Genomic DNA, 12126 nt, shown 5'->3' with positions numbered 1-12126 from the left:
GTTTTTAACAATAGGAATATAGAGCAGACCCAGCAAGAAAAACTTAGGGAGGAAGCCAAAGCCAAATTCTGCACCCAAGCTTACCAACTTCTTGCCTCAGCACTGAAAGAGACTCATGACTCTCATAAACAAATAGGGAAAAACACTGCTGAAAACTTGCTTTAAATGTGGACATCCAAGCACTAGGCCAGTCAATGCCCAAATCCACAACTACCCCCAGGGCGGTGCCTGCTCTGCAAGCAGGAGGGTCATTGGAAGTCTGACTGCCCCTGGGCTCCTCAAGGCATGGAGACATCAGTTACCCACCCAAATAAGACCCCCATCTTTAACCTCCCCAAACTCCTGGGACTAGCAGCAAAGAACTGAAGGTGCTCATGAACTGCACAAAGCCCTGCGATGATCACCCACACGGAGCCTCTGGTAACTCTCTCAGTAGCAGGTAAACCAATTTATATATATATATATATATATATATATATATACCCCCTCACCTAAAACTCTTCTATCTACTAATAAAAACTCAGCTTATGTATTATTAAGCCACTCAGCCATCCCAGTTTAATACTTACTTACAAGTGCTGTTAATTCTTGTTAAAAATTGTGTATTACTGCCTCAGTAATGAATTAACTAAAGTGTTTTAAATATTTAGCATTATTCTAACAAGTTTAATTTTAGTGGTTATCGTATGTTATATAAAAGGTATAAGGAATTTTTTTTAAGTGAAAAAAAAAAAAGAAAGGAAAATGGCCTTGTCCTAAATAACTGGTTGTTTAAAAACATGGGATGGAGTCTGAATGGATACAGAAAGTTGAAGAAGGTTTGTGAAGGGGGAAGTTTATTTCTATAGTCAAAGTTGAGAAATAGATACAGAAAGTTGCAAAAAGTTTGCAAAAAGAAATTTGTTTCCGTGGTCAAAGTTAGGAAATGGTAAAAGCTAGCAATATCACTGCTTAACAATGGAACCTCACCACTTTAAAAAGTGGTTTTGTAAAACAGAATAGCATTAAATATTCTAACCGCCACCCAAAGCAGTAATTAATATTCAGTGTTGTGTGGATGTGCCTAATAATTCATAAAATGTAAACATTCCTCACCCTACTGCAAGCTCCTCACATTACTGTCTCCTGTGGTTTTACTATAAACCCTGCCACCCTCCTTCCACTTATCTCCTCTACATTCATTCTTGGAGCTTGTTTCTTAAAACTTCTAACCAAGTTTATTAGCAGAACTGTTTAAGCTGTAACAAACCAAGTGGCCAGCAAAATGCTATTCCTCCAATGAAAACACCCCTACCAGCCACTACCCTGCAATGAATCATAGGGACAACTCTACACCCCCCACCAGCAGGAAGCAGATACAGAAGATGGATCTGTGCCCCTCAGCACCCCTAGAAAAATAAAAGAAAAAGTCAGGAATGTTAGGCAAAACTCCCTACCCCCAAAACATACACAACATACCCTGAGAAGCTCTCCCACAACACACATGACTGTTTACATAAAACTCACTCTTAGCTAATATAGCAGTCAGAGCAAGAACATAAACAAAAGTTTTCAATAATGTAATAACCTCCCTGTTGTCAACTCCTTATCTTGTGCTGATATCAACTCCTTATCCTACCCTGAGCAAACCAGTCCCTGACTCAGCTCCTCACTTCTCTACAATTATTCCCCAACCCCTCTCCCAAAAAGCTATAAAACTGTACTCCCACCTTTGTTCGGAGCTACTGCTACTCAGGCTTCAGTACGCCTGTGCATGGCTACACTAAAAGTTTCTCCAATTGAGCTTTGATCTCTTCTCTTCCTGATCAAAAAACCTAACACCTACCCTACACAAAATACACTAAAAGAGTTCTTTTCTTTCCTCTTCAGTTAATAGCATTTGTATTTCACTTTGTCCTTATGCTCTTTAACTCCTCATTGTTAGATTTTTAACTTATTGACTGCTCATAACCCAGTGGCTTGAATTGTTTTTAGTTCAACTCATTGGTAAAAACTAGGTTTAATGAGATGAACTACTGTTTAAAGCATGCTGCCCTGCCTATTTAATTCATTGTAAAAAATAGTCCTTTTCAGAGCTGTGGGTCAGCTCCCAAACATAGTTATGCATGTAGAAGAAAAAAATGTATTTTCTTCCCTCCCCTTACCCAGTTGTTACATCTGATTCACTAGGTCATAACCTACTAAGAAATTCAACATCTGCATGTCTCAATCGCAAAAGGTTTAGAGCTTATCTTCCTCATGAACCTCCAAATTTAAGTTGAGAAGATTTCTGGTTACAGATTCATCTTTAATGCAAAAACTATATTATCCTCAAATAACTTTTTTCCCTATTTTAATGTTGTTCTAGATTGCTAATGGTGCCAAAATGCAAAACAACAGAAATGGATTGGCTTTTATAAAGGGGGTTATTTGGTTACACAGTTACAGTCTTAAGGCCATGAAGTGTCCAAGGTAAGTCATCAACAAAGGATACCTTCACTGGAGAAAGGCCATTGGCATCTGGAAAACCTCTGTTAGCTGGGAAGGCACATGTTTGGTGTCCGTTTGCTTCTAGTTTGTGTTTCAAAATGGCATTCTCCTAAATGTCTGCATCAGCTTCCAACAGCTGTCTTGAAAATGTCTGTCTCAGCTCCAGCTTCCTATGATCTCCTTCTGTCTGAGCTTATATAGTGCTTCAGTAAACTAAACAAGCCCATGCTGAATGGGTGGGGCCATGCCTTCATGGAAATTATCCAATCCAAATTATCACTTACAGTTGGCTGGGCGATATCGACACTGAACCAATAGTTTCCAACCCAATCCACAATAATATGTCTGCCCCTGCAAGAATGCTTTAAAGAATATGGTTTTTTCTGGGGGACATAAATATACAAACCAGCACATTCCACCGCTTGGACACCAGAAAAAGATATTCTTTCCAAATACAAAATACATTCATTCTATCACAATATCACAAAAACTTAAATCATTTCAGTAGCAATAGGAAAATACAAGATCCCATCAAAATCAGTTACAAGAATGGTCTGTCTAAAAGCAAAATTATCCTCTGGCTGTGGACCTGTGATACTTAGAACAAGTTATCTGTTCCAATATACAAAGGAGGGACAGTCATAGGGTAAACATTCCCATTGCCTTAAGGAGAAACTGACAGGAAAGCAGGGTTTAAGGGACCAAAACAATTCCTAAAACCCACAGGGCAAACTCCATTAGATTTCAAAGTCTGAGAGTCATTAACAGAATGACATTGTATCCTTGGGGCTTGAGACAGTGAGAGTCCAACCCCTTCCAAGGGTCTTTGTGGCAAATCTTTTCTCTCCAAACACTGGGGTGAGTACTCCAACATATCCGCACATTGGGGAGACCCTTTTCTTGGTCCCACCCTCCTCAAACATTGGGGCAGCACCCGGATTCCCTTCCATCTCTGGGGTACACGCTCAACCCCTTCAGAACAGTGGGGTGGTGGCCAGGATCTCCCCAATTCCCTGGGAATGTGCTCCACCCTCCTTGGGGCTTGGGGTGGCAACACTCTTCCTGAGAATTGAAGCAGAAGGCCCACCCTTGACCTCCAGGGCAAACTCACCATTCCCATGCATGTAGGCCACTCTACTCTCCCAGCCTGAGACCTCTTGACTCCATATCTCAACTTCCATGGCTCTGCCTTTGGAGAAAATTTTCCTTCAATTTGTTAGTTGTCTGCTTCCTCCAGTCCAGGTCAGCAGCAGCTCCACCTATAAAGATCTTACAAAAATTCTGTAGTCTTCGCATGAAGTACACAGGGGTCAAAGCAGTCAGACAATAGGACTTTCCACAAATCCTTTCTGGATAATTCCATCTCCAATCCTGTCTTGTACTGAAATGGCAGCTCGTTTCCATGTTTGGTTAAATCCTCATGTTGGGCTGTAGCCTCTGAGGTTTCACCCCCTGGAAGCCCAGAATTTTCTAAACCATCAGTTTCTGGTTTCTTTGAACTCAAGGGTTCAATTCTAAGTTTATCTCTCTCCGCTCACATTTTACTATAAGCTGCAAGGCACGTGGTCAGTGTCTGCCTCAAGTACTGGTTTCAAAATGGCTTTCTCCCAGGATGTTCTTCTCTAGGCTTCAGCTTCTCTCCAAAATGTCATTCTCAGTTGTTCTTAGGGCATTTGTCCTCTCTTAGCTTCTCCAGAGCAAAAGTCTGCTTTCAAAGGCCATGTCCAAAATGTCTCTGTAAACTGCAGTTCCTCTCTCAGCTCCTGTGCATTCTTCAAAGTGTCCCTCTTGGCTGTAGCAAGCTTGCTCCTTCTGTCTGAGCTTATATAGTGCTCCAGTAAACTAATCAAGGCCCGTGCTGAATGGGCAGGGCCACACCTCCATGGGAATTAACCAATGAAAGATCTTGCCCACAGCTGAGTGATCACATCTCCATGGAAACAGCCAATCAAATGTCTCCAAACCAATCAACACCAATATGTTTGCTGTCCACACAAGACTGCATCAAAGATAATGGCATTTTGGGGGACATAATACATCCAAATAAGCACAGGTAACTTCACTGGAGAAAGGCTATTGGCATCTGAAAAACTTCAGTTAGCTGGAAAGGCATGTGGCTGGCATCTGTTGATCCACGATTGTGTTCCAGCTCTTCCATCAGTTCCTGTGCATTCTTCAAAATTTTGCTCTTGGGGCATTTGTCCTCTCTTAGCTGCATCTCCTCTTCAAAATGTCACTCTCAGTTGCTCTAAGTTCCTTCTGTTTGTCAGCTTGTTTATTATGGCTCCAATGATTTAATTCATACCCATCCTGAATGGGTGGGGTAACAACTCCATGGAAATTATCCAATCAAAGCCTTGCCCACAGTTGATTGAATCACATCTCCATGGAAACACTCAATCAATAAGTTCCAACATAATCAACACTAATATATCTGCCTCCACAAGATTACATCAAAGATAGTGGCATTTTGGGGGCCATAATACATGCAAACTGGCACATTACACCCCCTGGACCCCAAAATGACATGATCTTTCCATATACGATATATATTCATCCCATCACAATATCACAAAAACTTTAATCATTTCAGTAATAATAGTTAAGCACAAGATCCCATCAAAATCAGTTACAGGTGTGGTCTGTCCTAAAGCAAAATTCCCCTCTAGTATGGACCTGTGAAACATATAACAAGTTATCTGCTGCCAATATACAAAGGAAGGACATTCATAGGATAAACATTCACACTGTCATAAGGAGAAACAGTTAGGAAAACAGGGTTTAAGGGACCAAAACAGTTCCTAAAACTCACAAGGCAAACTCCATCAGATTTCAAAGTCAGAATCATTTACAGAATGATATTTTATTCTTGGGGCTTGAGAGAGCAGGAGTCCAACCCTTTCCAAGAGCCATCACAGCAGCCCTTTTCTCTCCAAATGCTGGGGTGAGTGCTCCAACATATTCACACAATGGGGAGACCAACTGCTTGGCCCCACCCACCTCAAATGTCAGGGTGCCACCCAGACTCTGCCTCTCCAGGGCAAAGACTCTCTCCTCTCCAAACTGTGGGGTGGTGGCCAGGATCTCCCCAATCCCTGGGTAATGTGCTCCACCTCTCTGGGGCCTGGGGTGGCAGCACTCTTCCTGAACATCGAGGCAGAAGGCCTGCCCTCTGTCTCCAGGTGAACTCACCCTTTCCACGTGCATGGGCCACTCCATTCTCACAGCCTAAGACTTCTTGAATCCAGATCTCAACCTCCACAGCTCCACCACTGAAGAAATTTTTCCTTCAATTTCTTCCTTCTTCATTTCCTCCAGTCCAGACAAATCTGTTTATTCAGATTTTTCAAAAATTCTGTAGGCTTGACATGCAGTTTAAAGGGGTCAAAAACATCAGACAATAGGACTTTTCACAGTCGTTTCTGGATAACTCCATCTCCAATCCTGGCTTGTACTGAAATGGTGGTTGGTTTCCATTTTTTAAAATCCTTATGTGGGTCTGTAGTTTCTGGGGTCTCACTTCTCGGAAGCCCAGAATTTTCTGAACTATCGGCTTCTGGTTTCCTTGAATCCAAGAGTTCATTTCTCAGTTTATCCCCTACTGCTTGCATTTTACTATAAGCTGCAAGGAGAAGCCAAGCTAGTTTTGAAATCTCCTCAGCTAAGTATCCCAGCTTATTGCTCTCAAATGCTGCCTTCCATTCAACATCAGGACTCAATTTTGCAAAATTCTCTGCCACTTTAAAAGAAGGATCATCTTTCTTCCAGTATGCAATGATATACTCAACATTTGTCCTCAAGTTCTCATCAGAAGTATCTTTAGAGTCCATATTTTCACAGTCTCTTCAAAGCAGTCTAGGCCTTGTAGCACCTCACAATTCTTCCAGAATCTTCCCCTTATCCATTTCAAAAGCCATTCCAACATGTTTGGTATTTGCAAACTCATCAGCACCCCACTTCTCTGGTACCAAAATCTATAAGCTTCTCTGGGACAAAGTATCAGCAAAAGTCTGCTTTCAAAGGCCATCTCCAAAATGTCTCTCTAAGCTGCTCTAAGTTCCTTCTGTTTGTCACCTTGTTTATTATAGCTCCAGTGATTTAATTCATACCCACCCTGAATGGGTGGGGTAACACCTCCATGGAAATTATCCAAAGTCTTGCCCACAGTTGATTGAGTCACATCTCCAAGGAAACACTCAATCAATAGGTTCCTACCTAATCAACACTAATATGTTTGCCTCCACAAGACTGTATCAAATATAATGGCATTTTGGAGGCCATAATACATCCAAACCAGCACACATATGAACCATCAATATGCTGCTACAAGAGACTCATCTTAGATCCAGTGACACAAAGAGATTGAAAGTGAAAGAATGGGTAAAAAAATATTCCATGCAAGCTACAGCCAAAAGAAAGCAAGGGGTAGCAATGCTAATATCAGATAAAATAGACTTTAAATGCAAAGATGTCATATGAGACAAAGAAGGACACTACATACTAATAAAAGGGACAATTCACTAAGATGAAATAACAATCATAAATATTTATGCATCCAATCAAGGGGCTCAAAAGAACATGAGACAAACATTGACAAAACTGAAGGAAGCAATTGATGTTTCCACAATAATCAAAGAAGACTTCAACACACCACTCTCTTCTATAGATAGACCAACCAGACAGAGGACCAATAAGGAAATTGAGAACCTAACCAATGTGACAAACAAATTAGATTTAACAGACATGTAGAGCATTACATCCCAAAGTACCAGGATATACATTCTTCTCTAGTGTTCATGGAACTTTCTCCATGATCATATGCTGGGGCATAAAACAAGCTTCAATAAATTAAAAAGATTGAAATTATTCAAAGCACATTATCTGATCACAATGGAATGTAACTAGAAGTCAGTAATCTGGAGATTAAACAGCACATTCCTAAACAATCAGTGAGTCAAAGAAGAAATTGCAAGAGAAGTTACTGAATATCTAGAGATGAATGAAAATGAGAATACAACATATCAAAACCTATGGGATGCAGCAAAGGTGGTATTGAGGGAAAAATTTATAGTTCTAAATGCTTACATTAGAAAGGAAGAAACAGCCAAAATCAAAGAAATAATGGAACAACTGAAGAAACTAGAAAATGAACAGCAAACTAATCCTAAAGCAAGTAGAATTAAAAAAACAGCAAGGAGTAAAGCAGAAATAAATGATATGGAGAACAACAACAACAACAAAAAAACACAATAGAACAAATAAAATCAAAAGTTGGTTCTTTGAGAAGAGCAACAAGATTGACAAAACCTTAGCTAGACTGACAAAGTGAAAAAGAGAGAAGACACAAATAAACAAAATAATAAATGAGAAGGGGGACATTACTGCAGAAACCAAAGAAATTTTAAAAATCATGAGGATACTATGAACAACTGTATACCAACAAACTACACAATTTAGAAGAAATGGATAATTTCCTGGAAACATGAATGACTAGACTGACCAGAGAAGAAATAGAAGACCTTAATAAATCAATCACAAGTAAAGAGATCCAATCAGTCATCAAAAAGCTTCCTACAAATAAAAGCCCAGGGCCAGATGGCTTCACAGGGGAGTTCTATCAAACTTTCCAAAAAGAAATGACACCATTTCTACTCAAACTCTTGCAAAAAATTGAAGAAAATGGAAAACTACCTAACTCATTTTATGAGCCAACATCATTCTAATAATAAAAACAGATGCTATAAGAAAGGAAAACTACAGGCCAATCTCCCTCATGAATATAGATGCAAAAATTCTCAACAAAACACTTGTGAATCAGATCCAAAGACATTAAAAAAATCATATACCATGACCAAGTGGGGTTCATCCCAGGCATGCAAGGGTGATTCAACATAAGAAACTCAATCAATGTAATACAACACATAACAAATCAAAAGGGAGAAATCAAACGATCATCTCAATAGATGCTGAAAAAGCATTTGACAAAATTCAACATCTTTTTTTGATAAAAGCACTTCAAAAGATAGGAATTGAAGGAAAATTCCTCAATTTGATAAAGGGCATATATGAAAAACCCACAGCCAGCATAATACTCAATGGTGAGAGACTGAAAGCCTTCCCTCTAAGATCAGGAATGAGACAAGGATGCCTGCTGTCACCACTAGAATTCAGCATTAAGCTAGAAATTCTAACCAGAGCAATCCAGCAAGACAAAGAAATAAAAGGTATCCAAATTGGAAAGGAAGAAGTAAAGCTGTCATTATTTGCAGATGACATGATCTTATATTTGGAAAACCCTGAGAAAACAATGACACAGCTACTTGAGCTAATAAACAAATTCAATAAAGTGGTGGGATACAAGATTAATGCACATAAGTCAGCAATGTTTTTATACACTAGAAATGACCTAACAGAAGAGCCACTCAAGAAAAAGATTCCATTCTGAATAGCATCTAAAAAAGTCAAGTACCTAGGAATAAAATTAGTCAAGGAAGTAAAAGATCTCTAAACAGAAAATTACTTAACTTCACTAAAAGAAAAATAAAAGGGGACCTAAAAAGATAGATATTCTGTGTTCATGGATAGGAAGACTAAATGTTGTTAAGATGTCAATCCTACCCAAACTGATCTACAGAGTCAATGCAATTCCAACCAAAATACCAACAACCTATTTAGCAGAATTGGAAAAGCTAGTTATCAAATTTATTTGGAAGGAAAATGGGCCTTGAATTGCTAAAAAGATTCTAAAAAAGAAAAAAGAAGTGGGAGGACTTATACTTCCTGATTTTCACATTTACTATAAGGCCACAGTAGTAAAACATCATGGTATTGGCAAAAAGATAGACAGATTGATCAATGGAATTGAATTGAGAATTCAGAAATAGACCCCCAGATCTACAGCCAACTGATTTCTGATAATGCCCCCAAATCCACTGAAATGGGACAGAGCAGTCTCTTCAACAAATGGGGCTGAGAGAACTGGATATCCATATTTAAAAGAATGAAAAAGGACCTCAAACTCACACCCTATACAAAAATTAACTCAAAGTGGATCAAAGACCTCAACATAAAAGACAGTACCATAAAACTCCTAGAAGATAATGTAGGAAAGCATCTCTAAGAGCTAGTATTAGGAGGTTGCTTTTTAGACCTTACACCCAAAGCACAAGCAATGAAAGAAAAAATATATAAATGGGAACTTCTCAAAATCAAAATCTTCTACCTCAAAGGACTTTGTCAAAAACTAGAAGAGGCTGCCAACACAATGGGAGAAAGTATTTGGAAACCATGTATCTGACAAGAAACTGATATCTTGCATATATAAAGAAAGCCTACAACTCAATGCTGATAGTGCAAACAGCCCAATTATAAAATGGGCAAAAGATATGAAAAGATATTTCTCCAAAGAGGAAATACGAATGGCTAAAAAACACATGAAAAAATGTTCATCTTCACTAGCTATTAGGGAGATGCAAATCAAGACCACAATCACATATCATCTCACATCATTAAGAATGACTGCCATTAAACAAACAGGAAACTACAAATGCTGGAGAGGATGTGGAGAAATTGGAGCTCATTCATTGCTGATGGGACTGTATAATTGTATAGCCACTCTGGAAGACATTTTGGTGGTTCCTCAGAAAACTAGATATTGAGTTACCCTACAATCCAGCAATTTCACTTTTCAGTATATACCCAGATCTGAAAACAGTGACATGAACAGATATTTGCACACCGATGTTCCTAGAGGCATTGTTCACAATTGCCAAGAGATGGAAACAATCCAAATATCCTTCAACAGATGAGTGGATAAACAAAATATGTTATATACATATGACAGAATACTACACAGCGTAAGAAGGAATAAGGTTGTGAACATATGACAACCTGGATGAACCTTGAAGACATAATGTTGAGTAAAATAAGCCACACACAGAAGGAAAGATATTGTATATTACCAGTAATGTGAACTCCATGAAAAATATAAAATAAGTGGTTTACAATGTAGAATATAGGGGACCTATACATAGACAGAAGCTAGTGAATAGGGAATGATAACCTAATATGTACAGATATGATAATGAGGGTGAACTTATTGGTACGGTAATGACTATAGTTTGTTAATGGGATTATAGGAATCAGTGACTCATTGAAGGTGAACATGTTTGTAAATGGTTGTTTAAAGGTACATAACCTGCAGAGTAGCACCACAAATATAAACGTGTTAGCATGATATATTTATAAGGTATGACACTGGTGCACAGGGTTAACAACAGAGTAGTGTAAGGATAAACTACCCATTACATATTAAAGACTATGTTTAACAGAAATAGCTTACCAACGCTAATAGTAGGGATGCTGTGGCAACACGTGACCTGAACGAAACAGGCCTGCAGATCTTTGGTGCACAGCAGTCTGCATGACCTAGGCAGCTAAATGTTTAACCTATTGTCTTTCTAAGCCAGTAAAGGGAAAAGGGGTAAATTGACCTTAAAATGTAACTTTATGCAAGCAGGCAGGAAGTGAAAGGCTCTTAATCTCACAAAAAGAGCAAAATGTAATTGTTTAAGTGCTATTCTAGTCCTTCCTGCACCACCTCCTAGGTCAAAGTAACCTGTTCCTGCATCTATGCTCCCCCCACCCTTAGGAAGGCCTTTGTCTTAAACCCTTATAAAAGGCTGTCTGCCCTTTTTGCATTGCTCAGTCATCTTCTCTGCTAACGTGATGCCTGCCTGGCCTGAGAGAGCCGTCATGATCTCTCCACGACTTCTCACCCTGTCAGTAAGCCCTGAATAAAAGTTCATGTATCAGAAAATACTCATTGTCTTCTTTGGCCTTTGGACTGGCATGGCCCTCTTGGGCTGCAGCATATGCATAATTAGCAGCAGATAAGAGCTCTGGGATGTATTGTTATAATTGTTTAAACTTGAGAGGGATGAGAATTTTACAACTAAGTGAAGCTAACTTATGAAACTGACTGTTTACCTTAGGATAGAATATATATTAAGTGAAATTAAGAACCCACTACTTAATAAATCAAGATCTTGACTTGAAGCTTGCTCTTGTGAAACTGAGGGTTGGAAATGGGAGGCTGAGCCTAAGAGACATCTCCAGGGAACCTCTTTTGTTTCTCAGATGTGGCCTTTCTCTCTCAAAGCCCAACATGGCAAATAAATGCATTAACTTCCCCCTCGCCAAGAGAGATATGACTCCCAGGGGAATGAATCTTCCTGGCAATGTGGGACATGATGCCCAGGAATGAGCCTGGTCCTGGCATCAAGGGATTGAAAATGCCTACTTAACCAAAAGGGGGAAAAAATAAAGTTAACAAGCTGAGGTCACAGTGGCTGAGAAATCCCAAATAGAGTTGAGAGGTTATTCTGAAGGTTTCTCTTATGCAAGTTCCAGCTAGACATCCTGAATGGCCACAGTATGCCATGACCTTACTGAAAGTAGTCCTCAAATACCTAGGTCCCTACCTGAGATTCTACAAAATATTCACTCACTAAGTTTTATCTCTCAGAAACTTAAATCCACCAGAATGTTCCTATGCCAGACAAGTCCTAAAACCCAGAGGCAACAGCCTCTATAAGAACAACAATCATATGTAGTACCCTTCCCCATACTGTCAACACCTCCTTTCAATATGAACAA

The sequence above is a fragment of the Choloepus didactylus genome, chromosome 13, assembly GCF_015220235.1.
Source record: "Choloepus didactylus isolate mChoDid1 chromosome 13, mChoDid1.pri, whole genome shotgun sequence".
Lineage (NCBI taxonomy): Eukaryota > Metazoa > Chordata > Mammalia > Pilosa > Megalonychidae > Choloepus > Choloepus didactylus.
This window is presented reverse-complemented; position numbering follows the sequence as displayed.